Source organism: Schistocerca americana, chromosome 5 (genome assembly GCF_021461395.2).
Source record: "Schistocerca americana isolate TAMUIC-IGC-003095 chromosome 5, iqSchAmer2.1, whole genome shotgun sequence".
NCBI lineage: Eukaryota > Metazoa > Arthropoda > Insecta > Orthoptera > Acrididae > Schistocerca > Schistocerca americana.
The window spans coordinates 489,091,625-489,119,468 of NC_060123.1; the positions used below are offsets into that span (position 1 = coordinate 489,091,625).

The 27,844-nt window shown below is 43.0% G+C and overlaps 1 protein-coding gene across 2 annotated transcripts in view; it reads left to right on the top strand.

Moving 5' to 3' along the window:
• The window catches only part of LOC124615629 (myosin-9-like), a 246,316-nt gene that overhangs the window by 108,903 nt on the left and 109,569 nt on the right, over positions 1-27,844 (top strand). The window lies entirely within an intron of this gene.

Genomic DNA, 27,844 nt, shown 5'->3' on the forward strand with positions numbered 1-27,844 from the left:
ACAAACAATAGAATCAAATTTTTGGAGGGTTAAGGGCCAAACTGATCATTGGCTGTCCTAATTTAAAGATGGTTTTCCTAAATGATACCATGTGGAAGATAAGTTTCTGTATACCCAACCAAACTGACAATGTTTTTACTGCACAGTGTTTGAGGAATGACTCGTTTCTGTGAAGTGGATTTTAGAAATATTTGTTCCATAGATTTAGAACCTGAGGTAATACTGTCACCTCTCCTCCTCCTCCTCCACCTCCTCCTCCTCCAATAGATATACACAAGGGTTCAGGATCAGCAACTAATTCAGGTAAAACACTGAATTTTGCAGATGTTGATGCACCTATAGTGTGCACAATGCAATATTGCCAGTTACTGCAGTATGACAGCTGACTGCACATTTGGATACACAGTGTTTCACATGCAATTGAACCTGGTTCATACATAAATCTGTTCTGTGTAGATCTTATTTATAAGTAAAGTTTTGTCGGTGCCAACAAAATATAATTTAAAAATGTGTTAATTAAACTTTAACAATATTATGAGAAGGAAAGTTATTACTCACCATATAGTGGAGATGCTGAGTCACAGATAGGCACAGCAAAAGCACTCTCACAGTTATAGCTTTCAGCCATTAAGGCCTTCGTCAACAATAGACACACATACGCACATGCCCACACACTCATGCAAACGCAATTCTCTCTCTCTCTCTCTCTCTCTCTCTCTCTCTCTCTCTCTCTCTCTCTCACACACACACACACACACACACACACACACACACACCACTGCAGTCTGTGGTTTGAGTTGTCTGAGACTGCAGTCATGAGTGTGAGTTGCGTTTGTGTGTGTGTGTGCACGTATGTGTGTCTGTTGTTGACGAAGGCCTTAATGGCTGAAAGCTATAATTGTGAGAGTCTTTTTGTTGTCTACCTGCGACTCAGCACCTCTGCTATATGGTGAGTAGCAACGTACCTTCTCATAATACTGTTACATTCCATCTTGGATTTTCCATTGTTTGATTTAATTAAACTTTATATATATTTAATGCGTCTTTACGTCATTCACTGTTATATGTAACAATTTCTGGTGAAATAAATTGAGTTTTGCATAATTGTAATGAGCATTGTTGTTTGAAAAGAAGCCCTCTGATATTTTCCTTACCTTTGTTGACATATGCAAATGAGGGACAGAGAAACAGTTAACTAGAGTGGGTGTTATGGAAACATACACTCCTGGCACTGGTGTTTTTCAATATGAGAATCTCTTTCATGGTAACAGTCAAGAAGTTAAAAGTTGCCGGCAGATATTTATTTTTCAACAGTGGTTCTAACATTGTCGCGTTTGATCAGCCATGGAGAACATAAAAAGGAAGAGGTACATAATAGATCAGGAAGTAAAATTCATATGAGAAGTGCATACTAATCCACACAAAACAAAATATGAAATTGCTTCAGGCTTTCGAATTGCCTATACAACACTATGTACAGTCACCAGCAAAAGAAACCACATTTTGAATGAGTTTTTAAAATTAGATGCAAAATCAACAAAATGCAGCCATCAGCAAGAAGGGAATTATGTAGATTTGGAAAAGATGTTTTTTACATGGTTCCAGCAAAAAGTGCGCTGTAGCTCCACCAATCAGTGGTGACATGTTAAAAGCAATGGCGATTGGATTTAGCTAGAAGCAGAAACATCACTGCTGATTTCAAGGCTTCATCCATGATGATGATTACAAGGATTTAAAGATCATCATGGAATCACAGGGAGAACAAATTCTGGTGAATTGAAACTATGGACAGTGTCTCGGTGGAACACTGGATTGATTAGGTTCTGCTGGGTATCTTAAGGGATTATCAGTCTTAAAACATCTAATACTGTGAGGAGACTGGTCTATTATACAGTCTGCTTCCTAGTAAAACATTAGCTGAAGGGAGTGACCCATGAAAACAAATGGATCCGACAACCTTTCCCCCATGTGTGATAGAAAAATGTATAGGGATCTGAGATGTTGCTGACATGTGAAGATGAAACCTACGGAATACAAATTCAATAAAAGTTCTTGGATGATTATAATTTTAATGAAACAATGGTTAAAAAAGCTGGACATTATAATGAAAAAGAGGAGGAGCCTTTGTCTCCAGGATCGATGTGCAGCACATCCACACCGAGTAGTTTTGGAAAATGATAGTGGAATTTTTCCCTCCAAATTGTACTAGTGTACTAAAAGTAGAAAAAGCTGCTTGATTTGGGCATTGGTGCAAATTTCAAAGCGCATTATAGAAGAAAACTGGTTCAACTTTTAATAGCACTGACTGATGTAAAAAATGAAAACCTCTCTATTAACTTACTACAAGCCATCCGGAAGAGACTGCCATCAATGATGATGACGCCGACGACGCTTGTGATGGTGAAGTCATTTCTGTAATGAGCTAACTGTGCTGAATGGTGCAGGTTTCGACAGTTTTGTACATTTTAATGATAATCTCATCTTATGTGAGAACTACAGGGCAAGGATATTATTGCTGATGTGTTCCAACAATATAGTCGTGATCAAGGAACTGGACCAGCTTCAACTGACAATAATGGCAGTGGAGGTGATGACTTGAATCTTGAAACACCTGAACTGAGTCAAGTGTTATGTACAGTTGATGTGTGCAAGCGTTAAATCACTGCTAAAAGTCATGAAAAATCTCTGAATTCATTAAAAAATTTGAAAAATAAGGTTCATACACGTAATGCATGAAAATTGAAAAATTCCAAATTATGTGATTTCTTTAGAGCAAAATAAAGTTCAAAATAATATACTTTCTCTTTAATACTGTATCTTTGTTATTAGTACAGTGCAAAGAACCAAATTACAATACAGTACCTACTGATGAAGTCTTCTCACTCTTCCAACTGGGTAGCTGCATCAAAAATCAGTGATGTTTTGATGAGTGTCATTCTCATAATCTTCGGGGAAAGATGAGACTTCACCAGAAGTTGATGGGAATGACACTCGTCGAAACGTCGCAGATTTTCGACCCAGCTACCTGGATGGAAGCCCGAGAAGATTTCATCAGCAGTATACACTGGGAAAGCCTGTATTCACATAAAAATACAGTATCTAATTTCTCCAAAGCAGGACCAAATAATATTTTCTCTTGTAATACTCTAGTTCCTCTATTTTTGTCATTTGTAAAGTTTACTTATATAGGTCCATTGTAGGTTTTTTTTTTTTTTATTTTTTTTTTTTATTTTTTTTTTTTATTTTTTTTTTTTTTATTTTTTTTAAGTGAAAAATATTGTGTGTATTTCTCTCTCTATCTGACTTCAAAGTAATTCTGAGTTACAAGTAATCTTTTCTCTTCCACTTGATATACGTATAAATCAGGTTCAGCTGTATTGTCCGTAATCAATATTTTAATGATCAATGTGTGTGTTTTTTTTTTTTTTTTGTTGAACAATCACAATTTGTTTTATTAGTCAAACAAGTATTTGTTCTGCTCATATCGGGCATCCACATTCATCAAATGTATTTAAAGCATTTTTGAGCTGTAAAAATGTATGACTATAAGGAAGTCAAAAACAGGTTGTTTAGTAAGCTAAAAATAACTAATATTTTATTGTACAACATACTAACAATATCTGCTGCATTATTATTAACTAATCACATTATCTATTTACATGGAACAAAATTATTCTTAGGGAGAAAACTGTATTATTTTGAGTCCAGAGATGAATATTTGGCTATTAATAATTTATAAGGCAGCTGCAGACAGTCAAGCAAGCAGTCATAAACATCAGTAATCAATGCTTGCATGGTTCGCAATATGAAATCCATTCTTTCGTCTTAGAACTCTGACGTAGATGACTTGCATTTGTGAAGATGTATAGTAAAAAGTTTCCACAATTGGATTCTTCCCTCTTTCTTTGTGTTTGACTGCCATTTTTCTGTGTCACATGTAAGCTGCCCATGCAGATGTTGAGATACTTTCTATTACTTCATGTGCAAGTCTCTCAGCATATGGTATTCTAAATGTATTATTGTTCTCCACAGTATAACCTCACCGAAGACCATACTAGCTTAATTGGATCATAATGACAAAGTGCTTTGCATTGGAAGATATAGTACAGCTTCATCCCTCGCAACCCATAATGTGCACTTATGAGCTTCTTTGTGTGTGTGTGTGTGTGTGTGTGTGTGTGTGTGTGTGTGTGTGTTTCCTAAAGTTCCAGTGGCCAGTCATTAGATCTACCGTGAGTTTAATTTGCATCCTGTTAAAGCCAGAGATTGCTTTCTCTTGAATTTTAGTCCAATATTCTATGTGCTGCCTCTTATCCAGCTACATAGTTCATATTTTACCATCACCCTGATGATTGTTAAGACAGGTTCAGATCCAACAAATAGTCATCGCCCCTACCGTGGCAGCTTATCTGCTTGGTCATTATCACCAATTCCTAAGTGACCAGGGACCCACATTAGGTTTACCATGTTGCTTTCCCGTAGCCTCATAAGAGATCCATGGCATTCTGCTACAATATTTGATCTTGCTGCAGGTGCTGAAAGAGATTTCAGACCTACTTGGCTGTCTGAATCAGTGTAGATACTTCAGACCTTGTAGCACCAATGTAGAGTCTCACCCATGGAAGCTCTGATTGCAGATATCTTAACCTAAAATATCATAGCCAGCTTCCACAGAGTGAGTGCACTCTCTAGTCTAGACTGTACCTCGTATGCACTGGCACCATTACCTTTCTCTGTTTTTGACCCATCAATAAATCAGACTGTCTCATGAAAGATATCATTGTGAACTTTTCCACTGTTTCCTACTTCCAGATGTTCCTCTGAAAGATTTGTTGAAACAACTGGAAGCTATTGTATAGTCAGCCGGCATTTCCCTGACCATTCCTATGTTTACAACATTTATTATATTAGAGTGGGATTCTGGATATCCTAAACATCTCTAGTTTTCAACCTGTAGGTCCCTGTTGCTATCTCAATAGTAACTGAAAGATATAATGGGGGCATGTGCAGCATGGTCTCCATACCAGCAAAGGGTGTGCTGCTAACTCTGCCTAATGTGGCTAGGTAGGCCAATATGCACCTTTCAAAGCTCCTTCACAGCCTCATTTTGTGGGACACTACTCTACCATACTGTAGCTCCTTAAATTATCATTGACCTTTTTACAGAGGTGTACATCCAGTACACCCTGCTGGGCCTTGGACCCCAGTTTTTACCACACACCCTACTAGTGCACGGAGCACCTTTTGCCTTGCAACTTATATATTGTGCATGTTGAGGAGTCCATGATAAGTTTAGCATCCACTGTTATATCTAGGTGCTTCCCTATTCCATCTACTGGCAAATTTCATCGAAGAGCTTAAGATTCAAATATACTTCCTTGTGATTGGTATGACAACAGTTTTCCTGGAACTGACCTTTAGATCCTGTTTCTTGCATCAGTTCTGCCAATGTTCAGCGTGCATTGTGCCATTGTTCTAATGGAACTAGCAAATTTACCAAGTGTTACAATGACTATATCATCTGTGCATCCTTGCTAAAAGTAACCTATAACACCTTAAAGAGTTCATAGACTACTAGGTTCCACAGTAGAGGGGATAAAACCCCACCTGGTACGCCCTCTAGTGGTGTTGACCACAATTCTCACATCAATTTTGGTGGCTTCTACTTTTCGTCTACTTGGAATTGTCTGTATCCAGCTACATGTAGTGGTCTTAATTCCATACTATTCTTCAGCTGTAGCCATGGATTCAAAAGTTGTATTTCTAAAAGCACTTCCAGTATCCAGAAAGCTGCAGGAGCACTTTCCTGAAAGGGCAGAGCTTTTTCTACCTTCCCAGCAAGTTAGAGAAGTGCTGCTTTGCAGGGTTGATGTTGTCTTGGTCTTTGTGCAGGTGAAACTCAATTAACCTCTTTTCCCTAGCTTGCACATTAGCCAATTTTCTAATGTCTTTAAAAGAAAAGGCAGATTGATTGATCTCATATCCTTAGTTTTAGTATGATCAATTCTCCCTCACTTCAGAATGAAAAAGACCTTCACTGTCCTCCAAGCATTAGGAATGAGTCTAGCAGTCGGATTAAATGCTCACCTACTTGTAGTCGAGCCAGAAAAATTCCATGTGGATACATTGATTTGAACTGTTGAAATGTTCTAACCACCCACTGGATTTTCTTAAAGTCATCACATTCTATGGCAGATTCCCAGTTCTCCTGCTAGTTACCTGTAAAGCAGTACCTCACAGGGAACAAATCTTGGTCTGTATCATCTGCCAGAGACCATTGAAGGAAATGAGTATTGAGCACATCCAACACCTCATGCACAGTCCTTGTATGCTCGCCATCCTCTCTCTTTGATACACATAATTGTGTCCATGGGAAAGACTCATCACTTTTACTCCAATCTGTGATGGTGCTGCGAGACATTCTGTTAGAGCACAACAACACAATAATTTATACCTTTTTCGTATTTGTAGTTAGAGCTTTCTTCAGTTGCACAGAGTGGAAGCGTACATTGTCCAAGACAGTAATCAAATGTGTAGCTGGATACAGCAACATGTCCTTTAAACCACTGCTTGAGAACACTGAATTACTACCCTTTGACACTTCAAAATAATCTTACTCTGGGAGAATAGAACTGGTATTAATTGATCTACATGAATCACTGTAAGTAGATTACTTTTGCAAACTGGAATTGTTAGTTCACCATACCCATCGTCGGCTCAAGCACATTTCCGCTGCATGATTTTGATTGAAGTAAGTTTAATCTATGTAATAAAATTGAGATAGCCAGTTTGTTTTCATAAGTAATGAAAGTGATCAAAAAGTTCAGCTGCAAAAACTCTACATTCTGTAAGTAATTTCCTCGTGTCATTTGTTTTCTGATATGTCGTACCCATGTTTGCCAGTATTGGCTAGTTGCTTCCTTGTATCCTAAACTAACTTTACTGTATGATTAAATGATGATGGCGTCCTCTTGGGTAAAATATTCCGGGGAGGTAAAATAGTCCCCCATTCGGATCTCCGGGCCGGGACTACTCAGGAGGACGTCGTTATCAGGAGAAAGAAAACTGGCGTTCTACGGATCGGAGCGTGGAATGTAAGATCCCTTAATCGGGCAGGTAGGTTAGAAAATTTAAAAACGGAAATGGATAGGTTAAAGTTAGATATAGTGGGAATTAGTGAAGTTTGGTGGCAGGAGGAACAAGACTTTTGGTCAGGTGATTACAGAGTTATAAATACAAAATCAAATAGGGGTAATGCAGGAGTAGGTTTAATAATGAATAAAAAAATAGGAGTGCAGGTTAGCTACTACAAACAGCATAGTAAACGCATTATTGTGGCCAAGATAGACACAAAGCCCATGCCTACTACAGTAGTACAAGTTTATATGCCAACTAGCTCTGCAGATGATGAAGAAATAGATGAAATGTATGACGAGATAAAAGAAATTACTCAGGTAGTGAAGGGAGACGAAAATTTAATAGTGATGGGTGACTGGAATTTGTCAGTAGGAAAAGGGAGATAAGGAAACATAGTAGGTGAGTATGAATTGGGGGGAAGGAATGAAAGAGGAAGCCACCTTGTAGAATTTTGCACAGAGCGTAACTTAATCATAGCTAACATTTGGTTCAAGAATCATAAAAGAAGGTTGTATACCTGGAAGAATCCTGGAGATACTAAAAGGTATCAGATAGATTATATAATGGTAAGACAGAGATTTAGGAACCAGGTTTTGAATTGTAAGACATTTCCTGGGGCAGATGTGGATTCTGACCACAATCTATTGGTTATGAACTGCAGATTGAAACTGAAGAAACTGCAAAAAGGTGGGAATTTAAGGAGATGGGACCTGGATAAACTGACTAAACCAGAGTTTGTACAGAGTTTCAGGGAGAGCATAAGGGAACAATTGACAGGAATGGGGGAAAGAAATACAGTAGAAGAAGAATGGGTAGCTCTGAGGGAAGAAGTAGTGAAGGCAGCAGACGATCAAGTAGGTAAAAAGACGAGGGCTAAAAGAAATCCTTGGGTAACAGAAGAAATATTGAATTTAATTGATGAAAGGAGAAAATATAAAAATGCAGTAAATGAAGCAGGCAAAAAGGAATACAAACGTCTCAAAAATGAGATCGACAGGAAGTGCAAAATGGCTAAGCAAGGATGGCTGGAGGACAAATGTAAGGATGTAGAGGCTTGTCTCACTAGGGGTAAGATAGATACTGCCTACAGGAAAATTAAAGAGACCTTTGGAGAGAAGAGAACCACTTGTATGAATATCAAGAGCTCAGATGGCAACCCAGTTCTAAGCAAAGAAGGGAATGCAGAAAGGTGGAAGGAGTATATAGAGGGTTTATACAAGGGCGATGTACTTGAGGACAATATTATGGAAATGGAAGAGGATGTAGATGAAGACGAAATGGGAGATTAGATACTGCGTGAAGAGTTTCACAGAGCACTGAAAGACCTGAGTCAAAACAAGGCCTCGGGAGTAGACAACATTCCATTAGAACTACTGACAGCCTTGGGAGAGCCAGTCCTGACAAAACTCTACCATCTGGTGAGCACGATGTATGAGACAGGCGAAATACCCTCAGACTTCAAGAAGAATATAATAATTCCAATCCCAAAGAAAGCACGTGTTGACAGATGTGAAAATTACTGAACTATCAGTTTAATAAGTCACAGCTGCAAAATACTAACGCGAATTCTTTACAGACGAATGGAAAAACTGGTAGAAGCCGACCTTGGGGGAGATCAGTTTGGATTCCGTAGAAATGTTGGAACACGTGGGGCAATACTGACCTTACGACTTATCTTAGAAGAAAGATTAAGAAAAGGCAAACCTACGTTTCTAGCATTTGTAGACTTAGAGAAAGCTTTTGACAATGTTAACTGGAATACTCTCTTTCAAATTCTGAAGGTGGCAGGGGTAAAATACAGGGAGCAAAAGGCTATTTACAATTTGTACAGAAACCAGATGGCAGTTATAAGAGTCGAGGGGCATGAAAGGGAAGCAGTGGTTGGGAAAGGAGTGAGGCAGGGTTGTAGCCTCTCCCCGATGTTATTCAATCTGTATATTGAGCAAGCAGTAAAGGAAACAAAAGAAAAATTCGGAGTAGGTATTAAAATTCATGGACAAGAAGTAAAAACTTTGAGGTTCGCCGATGACATTGTAATTCTGTCGGAGACAGCAAAGGACTTGGAAGAGCAGTTGAACGGTGTGGACAGAGTCTTGAAAGGAGGATATAAGATGAACATCAACAAAAGCAAAATGAGGATAATGGAATGTAGTCAAATTAAGTCGGGTGATGCTGAGGGAATTAGATTAGGAAATGAGACACTTAAAGTAGTAAAGGAGTTTTGCTATTTGGGGAGCAAAATAACTGATGATGGTCGAAGTAGAGAGGATATAAAATATAGACTGGCAATGGCAAGGAAAGCGTTTCTGAAGAAGAGAAATTTGTTAACATCGAGTATAGATTTAAGTGTCAGGAAATCGTTTCTGAAAGTATTTGTATGGAGTGTAGCCATGTATGGAAGTGAAACATGGACGATAACTAGTTTGGACAAGAAGAGAATAGAAGCTTTCGAAATGTGGTGCTACAGAAGAATGCTGAAGATAAGGTGGGTAGATCACGTAACTAATGGGGAGGTATTGAATGGGATTGGGGAGAAGAGAAGTTTGTGGCACAACTTGACTAGAAGAAGGGATCGGTTGGTAGGACATGTTTTGAGGCATCAAGGGATCCCAAATTTAGCATCGGAGGGCACCGTGGAGGGTAAAAATCATAGAGGGAGACCAAGAGATGAATACACTAAGCAGATTCAGAAGGATGTAGGTAGCAGTAGGTACTGGGAGATGATGAAGCTTGCACAGGATAGAGTAGCATGGAGAGCTGCATCAAACCAGTCTCAGGACTGAAGACCACAACAACAACAACAGCAAACTAACTTTTTCTGTTGAAGGTTCGCCTTTTGCTTACCTGGTGAATTATGAAGTGTAAAATGGTTTTTGAAAAGTTTTCTAGGTCATCCACTTGTTTCTTGCAGTTGTTACTTGTTACTTGCTACTTGCCAGGTGGCTTAAAAACTGCTGAGCCACAGCCTTGAATAAATACATTATCTCTGCTAGGTATTCTCTGCACGGTCGTTAAACCATCCCTACAAGCATCTTCTGATTTCCCCAGACATTATAGTGGTGTGCATGTAAGAAGGTGGCAGTGTGATGCATTTTGCGCGCGCACACACACACACACACACACACACACACACACACACAGAGAGAGAGAGAGAGAGAGAGAGAGAGAGAGAGAGAGAGAGAGAGAGAGAAGACTTTGCCGTGCCTCTTGTGCTCTCTGTCTGTCCCACACTTCAAGATCCAACCATTGCCTGCCCTGGTAACTGGAAATGCAGAGGTGAAAGTTGTGCGCAGTCACTGCGGCTGCTTTTTGACTCTGCTTATCAGAATTTATACTGCCAGAAAACTTATCACCATTGCTTCTTATTGTAGTAGTTACCGTCTTTGCTTTATGCCACCGAAAATGAATTGTGTAGTGGCTAAGTAACATCATCGTACCTAAACTAAAATGAAAATCAATGCTAAATGTTCTGCACACACCGTTATGTGTACGCTACAGGCAGATGATGCAGAATGACTATTGGCTGGCGTGTCATGTGCTGCGGTGCTGCTTACCATTGTGCATCTCCCCACCACCCTCCTCCTTAGGTGCACACCACAGTAGCAGGATTAGCAACCTGCATCTTGTGCCAGCTTGACTCTGGTGGAAGGCAGTCTTTTAAAATACCGAAGTCTCTTCCTTTCACTTGTCTGTGCAGTACTTGGTGATTGCTTCTTATTACTCATAAAGAATGCAAGGAGAACAAAATAGTCCCATTCACTATGTAATCTAATCTTAAGCACCTCTTATAGGATTGTAGGATCAAACATAGTTGTAGAACCCTGACAGTGGAAGCAACACATTTTAGTATCAAAGCTGAAAACTCCCCATGCATGCTGTGGAGTAACTGCTCATAGTGTCTGGGGCACAGGGACTCAAGCAAGGTTACAATGCCAGGTATCTGTTGCTGTGGCACCTGTTGCTGTGGCACCTATTTGGAGAGACCCAGGTCAGAGCGAGTGATGCTATGGTGATTAATCTGTATTGAAGAGGGTCAAACATTATCATGCTGACATCCACAAGACCGCAGCAACCTCATTGAAGAGAATAGATTGTTTGAATTAAAACATATAACCCAAAGACTTTACTTTCTCTGGCTGCACCAAAGAGGAAAATAGATTCAAAAAATAGTGTGAAACACTCCCCCAGTCCTTAGTTTGTACCCATAGTGGCAGTCAGTGCTATTTGAGCACAAAGCTATTCTTTTTATTTAGTGCATTGTTGAAAAATGAATGGAATTAATTGTAATTACTAAACTGGAAGCAGCTCCATCCTGAGGGTGCCCACCATCTGCCCCCTCTCCACTGAGCCACAGGCTTTGCTCTCCTGTAAGAGGAGGTCAGTGCCTTTCTGATCACTACCACTCCTCACGAGAGATAAAGAGTGGATGCTGGAGATCGTATCTTGAATTTCAAGGTAGCCATATTCCCGGGTTAAGCCAGTTAGTCCCGGTGGTGGAAAAAAACTGCTAGTATTTGTCTAGCAAGGACAGGAGTGGTGGTGGCGGTGGCATAAAGTTCCCGATTGCCAGACTTCGTGCCAGTGTCCTGGTGTAAATGCCAAACTTCTCCGCAGTGTCTCGTGAAGTGAGGACATGTGACACCATTGACAGTGATCCGTCCTTTGGATGGAGACGTTAAGCTTGACAGCCATGTTTGTGCTTTCATGAGGAATAGACTATAGGCCATCATTGGGTTTCACCATCTCCCTTCTGTTATTGTCGTCATTATTGTCAGCATATCTTTAGTGGATGGCGGCCAGTTCAACAAATATAATTTTCAGTTCCTCCATCAGGCTTATTGTCATTGAGCAATAGTATATTCTGGTTGGTCTTTTCCTGCTGTACATTGCAGCATGTTGCTGCAGTGTTTTGCAACTAAAACTCATCACTCTAATTCTGCAAGTATGTTTTTAACAATTTTTTTTGCATTTGATCTTGTTGGTTTTTCAGTGTTACATAAATACTGTCATCTGTTCCTTTTCTGTGATTTGAATGTTCCTTGCAGCGCTATTTATGGATTTCTTACAATTATTTGTTGTTGTGGATTGGCAGGAGAGCCAACCCAGGATTATAGAGGAAGCCGAAAGGCACGCGTTTTAGCTCACGCAGGCTGGCGTGAGGTCTGGAACAGGACAAGGAATTTAGACTAGAAAAAAAAGGATGTAGTTGGTGGAATATTTAACTTTAATCCATTAATGTTGAACGTAGCTCTTGTCTGTACATTATTTACAATATCAATAGTAACTGAACATAGCGCCTTGCTAGGTCGTAGCAAATGACGTAGCTGAAGGCTGTGCTAACTATCGTCTCGGCAAATGAGAGCGTCAGTGAACCATCGCTAGCAAAGTCGGTTGTACAACTGGGGTGAGTGCTAGGAAGTCTCTCTAGACCTGCCGTGTGGCGGCGCTCGGTCTGCAAGCTCTGATGGTGGCGACACGCGGGTCCGACGTATACTAACGGTCCGCGGCCGATTTAAAGGCTACCACCTAGCAAGTGTGGTGTCTGGCGGTGACACCACATTCCTCCCCCGCAAATCGGCGCACGGTTGTGGCATAAGGCTTCCGCCCGCCGCGGGGAGGACCTCAAGTTGACGTATGCGACGAGGTGGGGAGCCTAACAACAGGCGAGGCTGTGCCACCCGCACCCTGCCATTCGGACCGCGGGGAGCTAGGAAACGCCTGAAAACCTACTCCAGGGTGCACACCAACATGCGGTGTATGCGCTCGTAGAGAGACAGGAGGGGCCGAAGGGTTGACCTCCATCGGGCCGGGGCACCCGACGGGCGAAGACGACATATGGTCCGGAGCGGGCAAGAGTTCCATGTCGGAGGACAACTGGTCACGGGAAGCGATCGGCGGCGCGTGACCCAGGGAGGCGCCCGGCGGTTGCAGCGACGCGTCCACTGTGGGCGTCGCCGGCGGGAGAACAGGCGGCGGCGGCGCGTCGCCATGGGGCAAAATGGAAGGCAGTGTCGGTAATACCTGGGGCTGAGGCAAGCCAATAGATGGGTCCCCAGGGCGCTGACCGGATGGCACCATCGCTGAAAGCAGACGGCAACCGGCAGATCCCATGCGACGACAGAGGCGCAGCTGATGGAGATGCCGACGCATTTCACCAGAGGCCCCCAAAACCAGATACATAGCGCGGCCGAGGCAGCGAAGAATGCGCCCTTCAAGCCAACGGCGTGAACCTCGATAGTGACAATAGTAGACAACGTCGCCTGGAGAAAAAGCAGGCGTCTGCCGCTGCACAGGAACCTGATGCGGCGTATGTAGCAAAGACATCAAGGTTCGATGATGACGACCGTGGACCAACTCAGCCAGCGAGCGATCATCTCGGGGCTGAGAGCGATACGAGGACAAAAAGAGCAATAACGCGTCCTTCCGAGAATGCGACTCTTTCAACTTCAACATCTGTGACTTGAAAGTCCTGACCAATCGTTCAGCGGCACCGTTTGACTGTGGCGAAAACTGCGCGGACTTCAGATGTTGAATACCATTGGCCTTGCAGAATGACTGAAATTCTGTGGACATGAATTGTGAGCCATTGTCGGAAACAATAGTCTGTGGCAGACCTTCAATGGAAGAGATAGCAGATAACGCTTGGATGGTGGCAGATGACGTCATGGAAGACATCCGGACAACAAAAGGAAAATTACTGAATGAATCGACCAGAACCAACCATCGAGCATTCCAGAATGGACCAGCGAAATCGATGTGTAAGCGTTTCCAAGGGGAAGTGGCTTTCGGCCATGCAAAGAATTTCCGCGGTGGTGCGGATTGTTGTTCGGCACACGCCATGCAAGAAGAGCACATATTCGTAATCGCAGCATTGATTCCGAACCAAGTACAGTGCTGACGAGCAAGTTGTTTCGTTCTCACTATACCCCAATGTCCTTGGTGGAGAAGCCGTAAGACAGAGGACTGTAACGAACGTGGGACTACGACCCTGGACTGATCATTATCGGAACGCAACAGCAAAAGACCACGTTGAACAAAAAGTCTCTCCTTGTTAGCAAAAAATCGGCGAACCAACGGATCCCCGATCCGTGACTTTGACAAGGGCCATTGCGTAGCAACAAAACTCAGAACGGTAGCAAGGACAGGGTCAGCAGCTGTGGCTGTAGCTACACGACGAAAATCAATCGGAAACGATTCGACCACGTCATCGGTTTCCGCATCAATGAACAGGCAAGAAAGTTCGGAAGAATCGAATGCTCTATCCTCAGCAACAGGCAAACGGGACAACGCATCGGCGTTTCCGTGCTTAGCAGTGGACCGATACAAGATATCGTAGCGGTACTGCGAGAGGAAAATAGACCAGCGAATGAATTTCTGCGCTGTACGTGGAGGTACAGGCTTGTTCGGATGAAAAAGCGATGTCAAAGGTTTGTGGTCTGTGAAGATGGTGAAGTGACGACCATACAAGAAATCATGAAACTTTGTAACACCAAATACGAGAGCCAATGCTTCTTTCTCGATCTGTGGAGAATTTCTTTGCACAGACAAGAGCAATTTGGACACAAAGGCAATAGGGTGATCGTGCGATCCATCTGTGTGCGCAAGCACAGCACCGATCCCGAAATCCGATGCATTCACCATCAACAAAAGGGGCTTCTGGGGATCGAATGGCGTAAGGCAAGTATTGGAAAGCAACGCCGATTTCAACTGGCGAAAGGCGCGTTCACATTCCGTCGTCCAGACGAACAGAACACCTTTACGGCGTAAGCGATGAAGCGGAGCTGAAATGGAAGAGGCACGGGGAGCATAGCGATGATAATAATTAATTTTTCCCAGCACGCTCTGTAGCTGCTTCAAATTCTGTGGTGAAGGCAAGCCTTGTATGGCTCGGAGGTGCTCGGGGCTGGGATGTATGCCTTGGACATTGAGTACATGTCCCAGGTAGGGTAAGTCCCGAGCAAAAAACACACATTTGTCCTTCCGCAAGCGATGACCATTTTGTCGCAAGACCTAAAATAATGTTCTGAGATTGGCTAAATGTTCTTCTTCCGTCTTTCTGGAGATCACAATATTGTCCAGATAGTTTGCTGTAGTAGGGACCGACGCACAAACAGTTTGCAGATATTGCTGAAACAATACAGAGGCGGATGCACACCCGAATGGCAGTCGTTTGAATCGATACAAACCAAGATGCGTGTTAACCACCAAAACGCACTGGGAGTTTTCGTCCACCGGTATTTGCAAGTACGCATCTGCTAGGTCCAACTTCAAAAAATATTTACCCGGGCACAGTTTGTCAAAAAGATCTTCCAGGCGGGGTAAAGGAAAGTTGCAATTACGAGTTGTGGATTCACTGTTGCCTTGAAGTCCACACAAAGTCTCAATTTTCCGGAAGGTTTTGGCAAAATTACTAAGGGTGATGCCCAGAGAAAAGCCTGCACACGTTCAATCACACCTTGTGATTCCAAATCGTGTAACGTTCTTGCGACCTCATCACGCAATGCGTGGGGAACATTGCGCGCTCTGAAAAATTTCGGTTGCGCGTTTACTTTCAGTTCCAAATGTGCTTTATAGTTCTTAGCGCAACCAAGGCCCGGTGCAAAAATGTCTGCAAATTCTTCACATAGACGAGAAACACTGTCTGAAGGCACAGTCTGGGTCACTGATAGGACCTGATTTACTATAGACAAGTTGAACAACTGAAATAAATTGAAACCAGACAAGTTCACTGCAGAAGAACGGAGGACGTATAATGACACAAGTTTTGTTTGTCCCGTGTATGTTGCAAAAAGGCTGCACTGTCCTAACACAGGGAGCCCCTGACCTGAATAGGTAGTTAGCTTAACATTTGTGGCACACAACGGAGGTGTGCCCAGCTGTTTGTATGTGTCTTGATTGATCAGTGAAACTGCAGCTCCGGTATCGAGCTGGAATGGTATCACTTTGCCGTTAATGTCCAAGTCTACAAAAAGTTTATTGTCCTGCTGACAACAAGAGCGACTGTCTCGCGCAATGTGAACCGACACTGGTACAAAATCACTTGCGACTTGACGGGATTTCCGGTGATGTCGACGCACACTATTGGTGGGAGGAACACAGTCACTGGTAGAGAGAGTGGCACTGGGCAGAGTGGAATGAACTACATGAATTTCCATGGGCGAAGTTTCACGAGCCGGAGTATCCTTGGTTCGATTCCGATTCCGGCGCAAAGCAAAGGGCCTGGAATGGTTGTGAGTGTCCGATCTGAGCTTTTTCTGGCAAACACTTTGAACATGTCCTTTTTTATTACAGAAAAAGCAAATAGCTTGATGTGACGGGCAATTCTCACGCGAATGTCTAGTAGCACACCGCGGACATGATTTTAGCACTGCATTTGCTTGCCTGCACGGCACACGTGGCTGAGAGCCTGGTGGCAGCTGCGCGGCCGGGTGCGAGGGCTGTTTACCGCTCCGTGCAGCTCGCCCAGCGGGCCGGTTAACGTGACACACGGCTGGTGAAGTTTCAAATGATTCCTGAGCAAAGTCAAGTGTGTCCTGCCGATCCAATATGTCCATCACTTGTTGAAGGGAGGGATTGACTAGTTTCAAAATCTGTTCCCTTGTACGAACATCAGAAACGTTCTGTGCAATTGCATCACGTAGCATAGTATCTGAATAAGGGAGTCCACGTTGACACTCAAAAGCACAATCCCTAGTAAGCCCTTGCAAGGTTGCAACCCACTCCCTATTAGTCTGACCTGCCGTACGTTTTGTACGAAAGAAGGAATACCGTTTGGCAACTACATTGACTGATTCTTTGAAATATGCATTTAATGCAGACTAAATTTCGTCGTAGGACAGAGTTGCGACGTCGCGTCGGGGAAATAATTTGACTATCACACGGTACATGTGCACCCCAATGGAGCAAAGGAGAAAAGGCTGCTGCTCATTACCTTGAATTCTGTAGGCGGCGAGATGGAATCCAAATTGGTGTGACCACCCATCCAGCTTTCCAGTGCAGCATCAAAAGATCGAAAAGTTGGTGCAACTGCGTGTTGTGGCTGCGTTAGCGGTGGAGCGACGGCTGCCGCATCGTTTTGCATTGCACGTTGTCCCTGGACGAGCTGTCCAAGGGTATCCAGTAAGACCTGCGTCTGCTGATTCTGTAAGCGATAAAATTCGGACAGTACATCTGGAGATGGTGGCGAAGCCATTACACAAGTAAATCAGGGCAATATAGTTAAGAACGCAGTGTTGCCTTGTCGCCAAAATGTTGTGGGTTGGCAGGAGAGCCAACCCAGGACTATAGAGGAAGCCGAAAGGCACGCGTTTTAGCTCACGCAGGCTGGCGTGAGGTCTGGAACAGGACAAGGAATTTAGACTAGAAAAAAAAAGGATGTAACTGGTGGAATACTTAACTTGAATCCATTAATGTTGAACGTAGCTCTTGTCTGTACATTATTTACAATATCAATAGTAACTGAACATGGCGCCTTGCTAGGTCGTAGCAAATGACGTAGCTGAAGGCTATGCTAACTATCGTCTCGGCAAATGAGAGCGTATTTTGTCAGTGAACCATCGCTAGCAAAGTCGGTTGTACAACTGGGGTGAGTGCTAGGAAGTCTCTCTAGACCTGCCGTGTGGCGGCACTCGGTCTGCAATCACTGATAGTGGCGACACGCGGGTCTGACGTATACTAACGGACCGCGGCCGATTTAAAGGCTACCACCTAGCAAGTGTGGTGTCTGGCGGTAACACCACATTTATCTTGCTATAACTGCTTGAAATGTTGGCTGAGTGATTTGATTCAGCATTGGAAAGCTCCCACCCCCCTTCCTTCTCAATGTGGCTAGGCTACATATGGCGGGGTACTGTCCGGCAATTGGGTGGGGAGGGGGTGAGATTGCAGTATTCACACCTCTGCCTGGAAATTCTGAAATCATCTTGCATGCTGGATGGTGTTGGGCATGCTCTCATCGTATTGCCACTAACCTGAGAAGGCATACCTCATCCCTATTGACCAGGTTCTCTCGAATCCTTATTCATGAGAATGTGTAAATTGGGACAAATGATACTAACAGTGTGTGACACTGAACTCGTGTTACCAGCAGTATGACGAGCATCCACAGCTCCGTCCAGCACACAAGATGCATTCAGAAAGCCCAGTCAGAGATGTGAACAATGTACCTATTACCTCCAACACCGCAACGTCAGCCCTCTCCCTACCCACCTGCTTGACAGCATCCAGATGCCTGTACACACTCTGCTAGCGTAAATATTAAGATTTCCAGAATACCCAAACACTTCACATGATGATGATGATGATGATGATGATAACACACTCCAAAATGTGGCGTATTTTTCTTATACTTCAGGAGAGCCTACTTTCATTGAGTTTAACTACATTCGCAACCGGTTATATACTACGTGATCAAAAGTATCCGGACACATAGCTTAAAATGACTTAAAAGTTCGTGACGCCCTCCATCAGTAATGCTAGAGTTCAATATGGTGTTGACCCACTCTGGCAGGCATACATTCAATCAGATGTTGGATGGTTTCTTGGGAATGGTAACCCATTCTTCACAGAATGCTGCACTGAGGAGAGGTATCGATGTCAGTCGGTGAGACCTTGCATGAAGTCTGAGTTGTAAAACATCCCAAAGGATTCAGGTCAGGACTCTTTGCAGGCCAATCCATTACAGGGATGTTATTGTTGTGTAACCAATCTGAGATAGGCCGTGCTTTAGGAACAAGTGCTCGCTCATGTTGAAAGGTGCAATCACCATCCCCGAATTGCTCTTCAACAGTGGGAAGCAAGAAGGTGCTTAAAACATCAATGTAGCCCTATACTGTGATAGTAACATACACTGGCAGATGACATTCACCGGGCATTCACCATACCCACACCCTGCCATCAGATCGCCACATTGTGTATCGTGATTCGTCACTCCACACAACCGTTTTTCCACTGTTCAGTCGTCCAATGTTTACTCTCCTTACACCAAGCAAGGCGTCGTTTGGCATTTACGGACGTGATGTGTGGCTTATGAGCAGCCGCTCGACCATGAAATCCAAGTTTCTCACCTACTGCCTAACTGCCATAATACTTGCAGTGGATTGTGATGCAGTTTGGAATTCCTGTGTGATGATCTGGATAGATGTCTGCCTATTACATGTTACGACCCTCTTCAACTGTGGCGGTCTCTTGTCAGTCAGCAGACGAGGTCGGCCTGTACACTTTTCTGCTCTATGTGTCCCTTCACATTTCCACTTCACTATCACATCAGTAACATTGGACCAAGGGATGTTTAGGAGTGTGGAAATCTCACGTACAGATGTATGACACAAGTGCCACCCAATCACCTGACCATGTTTGAAGTCCATGAGTTCCACAGTGCACCCCATTCTGCTCTCTCGCAGTGTGTAATGACTACTGAGGTTGCTGGTATGGAGTACCTGGCAGTAGGTGGCAGTACAATGCACCTAATATGAAGAACGTATGAACGTATGTTTTTGGGGGTGTCCAGATACTTTTGATCACATGGTGTACATATACAGTGGTTTTTATGGTTAAGGTCATAGATAATTCTGGTTACAGGTTTGTAATAACTCAGAAAGAAAATAGAAAATCTCTTGCGTTAACGTGTTGAAAAGTCATGTTATGTTTTCCTTTCTTTACCTGGGACCAATGTCCTATGTCAGTTGATTATCAAAAATTTTTAGACTGAGCTTTTTTAAAAGAAAATTTTCATATATTCATTCAGAGCTTAGGCATGATCTGTTTCAATATACTTTTCGTTCCGTAAATCAAATTAAGATCTCCAAAAAGTAATGTAGATATGCTGTATGTAAATATTCTGTGCTTAACTGTATGTTACTACCTTCCAATGCATACCGGCTTAGTGTGCATTAGAAATCTATATGTCTCTTCTGAGGAAATGCTGACAATTGAAGTAGAAAAACTTCAACATGATATAAAACACAATACATATTACAAATTAAACTTGTTTTGTTTTATAACGTTGTAATTTAACAGAAAGAAAGTCAGCCTACGACACTAGGGTGGGATATTCCTGTGATTGCTGACTGCATTGTAATTTGTCAGTGGTTAGTTAAGCGTATCCGGCTGCTTCTGTGAATATACAGCCATCCAACTCTTTTGTTGCTCATGCAGTCAGCATGAAATAGAAAAGAAGAAATTTATACTGTAACCTCCTTCCCTTTATTTCAATACATGCTTCATTGCAGTAGTTTAGTTTATAGCAGTCATACTTGCTTTGTTGCAAATCTGACCAAATGCCCAAAAACAAAAACCACAAAAAAATTAATATTACATAGTACTTTGTTTATAGGTTCATAAGTAATGCACTTCCTAATAATACCTAGATCCAACCACGCCTGTATAACTTTTAAATTTACCCCGCTTTTACACTGAAGTTCGCCACTAATATATTGATTTTCAAATAAATCTTTCATTCTGGGACAGTCGAAAGTGGCCTTTATAGTTGTTCAAATATCATCATCTTCTGCCAACGGACATTATAGACTGACTCACAACATTGTTTTGTCCACTAATTTATTAGGTAATTATGTACGTCCTTAACATATTAACCAAATAATTACTTTGTGTTGCTTTATGGAAAGCTTTCATAATCATATTTCATCACTTCAACAAAGTGTTCAGATAGTTTTGGCTCACTGCCTGCGACCATTCCATGGAAACCTTGACGACAACTGCTGTCCCTGGCATGTGATGGATGGTATATCAGGTTGCATATGTCCCAGCACAACTGGGAAAAGCCCAGGAATTTTGTCATTTGAGATGAACCTGGGACTTCTTTGGAATTGTGACTGGTAGGAACAGATACTCTAACAAAGAATTTTACTTTAGCCTGCTACGTAGAATAATACTACAGCAATAAAACATAAACAAGAGAATAACACCAAAATAAAAATTCATTTGCAAAGATAATGCAAAATGTGTCAAAGACTACACAGTACTTGCTAACAACAAACTGCTTTTGACGTGTCTTCCTTGTGGGACTCCTTTTGATGAGTGCGATGTCACACCTGTGTACATTTCTCATGGGTTGTGGAAACTATTGTGAATGGTGGTTTGAGAAGCATTTTTTCAAAATTCTGATATGAATTGTGTTACACTTGAGAATCATCAATGAATTTCTTGAATCATGGAGTATTAGACTCTCATTCAAAACTTAACGCTGAGGATCAATCAATTAAAAAATTTTGGTCCTAGAAGATCAGCCATTTATACCATTATTTAAAATTTTAGCGACACATTTGTGTTTGATAGATCTTAAAGGATAACACGCTAAAAAAGACAAAGTTTTGAAGTTAGCTTTTTTATTTACTTCACTTCTTTCATAGATTAAACATTATGCAATAATTGGTAGAAAATATAACTATCCACAAAATGGTTCATAGTGAATTTTTGAGCAGTTGCATATGTAACTGGCTTTTATATGGAAAAGTCAGTGCTTGACAGAACATGTATTCAGCCAGGTAAACTACAAAATGCTCATTGCAGAGCAGTGAAATGTAGAATCATGCTTGGCGAAAATATTCATCTTCTGCAGTTTAATAAATTGTGTGCTTGTGATTCTGCCAACCACACCCTCGGATAAAGCAGTACAAAACTTTTGACAGCTAATATTAGATGTGAAAGCTTAGCTTTTCTTGCAGCTGTACTATGTAATATCAATTTAAACCATTAACTTTTCCTATTTGTGTGTTTGCACTACTTGACATTGAAAATGTTCCTGGCTGACTACATCACGTATCCTATGCCATTAATATCTGCAGTAATTCGCTGGCGAGATCATGTCGCATGAGATATGATTGGCTGACAAAAGTACGTCACAATCTAGATTTCACCACTTTGGAAGGTCCCATTCTGCATTTGGTGGAATCGTGTTTATACTTTAATAAAAAATTTGCATTGTAAATGTTGCTATACATCAAAGATCTTTCCAAAATGTATCGTTTTTTGCTGGGTTTCATTTCCATAAAGCTGGGAAGTTCTATGCTGGGTATAGAAAACCTTCACAATTCAAAGGATTGATATTTTTTACTGCCCCAAGGGGAAGTATATTGTCATTTAACACAGAAAAAAATATTTTCATCAGTAATGCAGTGTATTTTGACCTGTGAACAAGAGTATTTTCACCTGAGAAAAAGTTCATTTTTTAACAGGGGAAAAAATCCGGGATTCCCCCACCACCACCACGTATTTTCCATGTGTATGGGCATTCTTGAATGTGACAGCAGGATAATGCTGCAGCTGGAAAAGAGCTCTGAAAATTCTAGAGAACTTGTGATGTGTAAAGATAACAATTTATTGGCATGCCATCATTGATAGAAATACCTTTTACATTTCACCCCACTATATTTTTTTCAAAAAATGTCAAAAGTTTTTAAAAACCTGGAAATAAACTTGAAATCCCCAACAAAAGATCCTCGTAAAAAGAAACATCATCATCGTAAGTTGTCACAAGTGATACCATAAAAATATCACGCATGTTTCATTCATCCCTACACCTGAAAGTACAATATCTTTAGATTTCTGTTTGGATGGAAACAGCTGGTTCATAGACATATTACACATGGGAGAACCAATCTGAAATTCCTGTAGTTTTAACTGTAACATAATGTGTTAAAGGATTTAAGCCAGTCATCTGCATACATACACTATTGGCATTAAAATTGCTACACCAAGAAGAAATGCAGATGATAAACGGGTATTCATTGGACAAATATATCATACTAGAACTGACATGTGATTACATTTTCACGCAATTTGGGTGCATAGATCCTGAGAAATCAGTACCCAGAACAACCACCTCTGGCCGTAATAGCGGCCTTGATTCGCCTGGGCATTGAGTCAAACAGAGCTTGATGGCATGTACAGGTACAGCTGCCCATGCAGCTTCAACACAATACCACAGTTCATCAAGAGTAGTGACTAGCGTCTTGTGATGAGCCAGTTACTCGGCCACCATTGACCAGACGTTTTCATTTGGTGAGAGATCTGGAGAATGTGTTGGCCAGGGAAGCAGTCAAACATTTTCTGTATCCAGAAAGACCCGTACAGGACCTGCAACATGCAGTTGTGCATTATCCTGCTGAAATGTAGGCTTTTGCAGGGATCGAATGAAGGGTAGAGCCACAGCTCGTAACACATCTGAAATGTAACGTCCACTGTTCAAAGTGCCGTCAATGCGAACAAGAGGTGACAGAGACGTGTAACCAATGGCACCCTATACCATCGTGCCGTGTGATATGCCAGTATGGCGATGACGAATACACGCTTCCAATGTGCGTTCACCGCAATGTCGCCAAACATGGGTGCGACCAACATGATGCTGTAAACAGAACCTGGATTCATCCGAAAAAATGACGTTTTGCCATTCGTGCACCCAGGTTCGTCGTTGAGTACACCATCGCAGGCGGTCCTGTCTGTGATACAGCGTCAAGGGTAACCGCAGCCACGGTCTCTGAGCTGATAGTCCATGGCTGCTGCAAACGTCGTCGAACTGTTCGTGCAGATGGTTGCTGCCTTGCATACATCCCCATCTGTTGACTCAGGGATCGAGACGTGGCTGTACGATCCGTTACAGCCATGCGGATAAGATGCCTGTCATCCCGACTGCTAGTGATACGAGGCCGTTGGGATCCAGCACAGCGTTCCGTATTACCCTCTTGAACCCACTGATTCCATATTGTGCTAACAGTCATTGGATCTCGACAAACGCGAGCAGCAGTGTCGCGATACGATAAACCGCAATCACAATAGGCTACAATCCGACCTTTATCAAAGTCGGAAACATGATGGTACGCATTTCTCCTCCTTACACAAGGCATCACAACAACGTTTCACCAGGCAATGCCAGTCAACTGCTGTTTGTGTATGAGAAATCGGTTGGAATCGTTCCTCATGTCAGCAAGTTGTAGGTGTCGCCACAGGCGTGAACCGTGTGTGAATGCTATGAAAAGCTAATCATTTGCATATCACATCATCTTCTTCCTGTCTGTTAAATTTCGCGTCTGTAGCACATCATCTTCGTGGTGTAGCAATTTTAATGGCCAGTAGTGTATAAATTGAATTCACTTGCTCATGTCCATCTTTATATGCAGGGTAATTGCTGGAACTGCTGTAAAATTTTGATCCAGTTCTTGCTAATAGATAAATTGATTCATGAGGAATGTTTTTGTATATAGTTTATAAATATTTCATATAAATTGTCTGAATTATGATGAATTCAAGTTAAGTAGTGAGAATGATACCATTGCACGTAGTGAACAGTCACCACAACTTGAGAGACTAGTGTTGTTTGTGGCAGCAAACCAGAATGTTGTGGAATGAAATTCGGGCTGTGTCACTTTCATCACTCTGCCTTTTGTTGTAGACATAAACAGTCAACATGAGTCGGGAGAAGTGCACAGGGCTTTACTTCTAATGCTATTTTTCAAAACAATAGTGCTGCTGCACTTCATGGGTATCAGTGCAGTAAAAGAATAGTCAGGTCTTCTTTTTACACTGAGGTTGAAGATGGTGATTCAGAAGTGTGAATTAACTGGTGATTTAGAAATTGCTGCTTCAGAGGCTGATGGCCAGTTGCACCACCCACAATTGTTGAAGTTACCATGCCATGGCTCGGAATGCTGAACACAATGTGTGATATTAAAGCAGAGCATAAGCCATATTCCATGGCCTGCTGTTTGAAAAGCGCTGCAAACAGTTGAGAGATGGTATCTCCAGTGTGATTCCAAAGAGTCGTGGATGCAGATGGTCATCACACTGGACAACATTTATCTGTAAAGTCAAAATGATATGCTATTAACAAATGTTACCCTCTCATGTGGAAATTAAAATTTGGTTCTTTCAATAGTTTATTCATTATTTCTCTGCCACACTCCTTACACAACCCCATGCGGGTCCGGGGTAATAATAGGCCCGAGGTATTCCTGCCGGACATAAGAGGCGACTAAAAGGAGCCCCTCCCCCTCAAGGCGGTAGTTTGCGCCTGCATCTGGAGACGGACGGTTCAACGACTTGCATTTGTGGTCATTTTGGTTTTTCACTTATTCTTGTTTCTTCCTTCCTTTGTTTCCTTTCTTTGTCCTTCTCCCTCTCTCACTGTCTTCCTTACTTTTTAACTTGCCTTCTTCTCCTTGTCTTCTTGTCCATGCTATGATCTCCACCTCGGCGTTTGAGACAGTCTGTCCTTTCTCTCCCTCTCTCCCTCTTTTTTCCTATTCTTCTTTCATCCCTGTGCGTACCTGAAGGCCGACCCACACATTTGCATGTGTAGCCAGTGACGGGGTAAAGCGTAATTCTCCACCCTGGGTAGACAAGTAGGGCCCGTGCGTATCCCCTGGTAAAGGCCAGGCCCGGGGGAGGGGTGATTGCCCCAAGCTGACACCTTCCGACCATGCCGATTGGTCCCTTCATCCGTTTCTCGGGAGGTGTGACCTGGGGTGTAAACATTCACCTAAGGCAGGAGCATCCTCTGAGAGGGTCCTCACAAGGAAGGAGCACACCATCGGAGATGCTGGCAATCATGGGGAATTCATCCGCGATGGATTTCTCATCTTCTTCTTCTCTCTCGACTTCTGCCCAAAAACGGAAACTTGACCAGCCACCAGTGACAAAAGTACTACCACCTGCCCCAAAGTTCCTCGTAGTTTCTAGATCTGAGGACGGAAAGGAGTTTTCCTTTGTCAACCCTTTCGTTATTCAGAAGGGCGCAGATGCCATAACCGGACCTGTCATGTCTTGTACCAGGATGCGTAACGGTACCTTGTTGTTCAAAACTGAGAGCGCCTTTCAGGCACAAAAACTCCTTCGGGTCACACTCCTGTACACGTTCCCTGTCCGGGTGGAGGCTCATTGCACTTTGAATCCGTCGCGTGGTGTGGTATCTCCTAGATCACTCGAGGGATTGACTGACGAGGAGATTCAGTTTTTCCTTGCTGAGCAGAGCGTGACGGCTGTCCATAGGGTCATGAAAAAGGTCAACAATGATCTTGTACTGATCCGGACACTTTTCTTTACCTTTGATAGTGTTCAGTTGCCGTCGCACATCAAAGCAGGCCCTATGTCCAGACACCTACGTGCTGCTACCAGTGTCAGCATTTTAACCACACCTGCCAGTCTGGTTCTAATGCGGCTAAATGCATCACTTGTGGCAGGGATGCCCATGAGGGTGACTGTCCCCCTCCGTCTCCTCTTTGCATGAACTGTCAGGGTGACCATGCAGCATCCTCTCACGACTGTCCCATCTACAAGGATGAACGGTGTATACAGGAAATTTGGGTCAAAGAGAGAGTGTCCACCTCGGATGCTCGCAAGCTTTTTGCTAGTAGGAAGCCCACGCTGCGCCCAGTGGGGAAATACAGTACCGTCCTCGACTCTCCTCGGACTACCAGTGAGGTATCGACGCAGACATGTGATCTGACCTTTAGCGCTACAGTCATCCGTTCGGCCAGTGCTAAGATCACCCCATCAACGTCTCCTCTTCCTCCCGCCTCCCCTAAACACAAGCACCTTCATCAGCTTCTGCCAAGACTAAGACCCAGAAGTCAGAAGGAACCGTCCTGTGAAGACTTCTTACGTACCCCGAACTCCCAGCCATCGACCAGTACTTGGACTAAACGACCTTCCAAGAAGGCTCAGGGGAAGAAAAGTTCTCCTTCTCCGCCATGGCGCATTTCTTCTCCTGCGCCACACGGCAGTTGCTGCCCCAGGCCGTCATCCGTTTCGCCTGGCCGCACCACTGGTAGCCGAACATCTGGCCGTTCGCCGGCGGAGGAAGCTCCCCCTCCCGACCATCTTAACATGGTGGCCGACGAACCTATTGAAAAAATGGACTACGACTCTTCGCCTATTGATAGTGACAGTAGTGCTCGCTCGATGCCAGGCCCTCAGCGGCCTTCGAGGTGACCCCTTCTTGCTTCTCCTTTTTCTTTTTCTTCTCACGATGGCACTTCTTCATTGGAATGTTCGCGGCATTTGCTCCAACCGAGAGGACATAAAGTTGCTGCTACGCTTGCACTGTCCACTCGTAGTAGCTCTCCAGGATACGAAGCTACGCCCATGTGATCGTATTGAATTGACACACTATCTCTCTGTGCGTTTTGACCTACCTCCTGTGGTAGGTATTCCAGCTCATGGAGAGGTTATGTTGCTGGTCCGGGGTGATATCTACTACGATCCCTTCACATTGCACACTGATCTGCAGGCAGTTGTCGTCCGAATTACTCTCCCTACTTTCACATTTTCCATTTATACTGTTTACACTCCATCGGCATCTGCCGTTACTAGGGCAGACATGATGCAAATTATTGCTCAGCTACCTGCACCATTTTTGTTGACTGGAGACTTCAATGCCCACCATCCCCTTTGGGGTTATCCAGCATCCTACCTGAGAGGCCCCCTGTTAGCAGACCTTTTCAACTACCTCAGTCTTGTCTGCCTCAATACTGGCACCCCTACTTTTCTTTCGGACACAACTCACACCTATTCCCATTTAGACCTCTCTATATGTACTACCCAACTTGCACATCGATTTGAGTGGTACGCTCTTTCTGATACGTATTGGAGCGACCATTCCCCTTGTGTTATCCATCTCCTTCAACATACCCCATCTCCATGCTCAATTAGATGGAACATCTCCAAAACAGTCTGGGGGCTCTTCTCTTCCAGG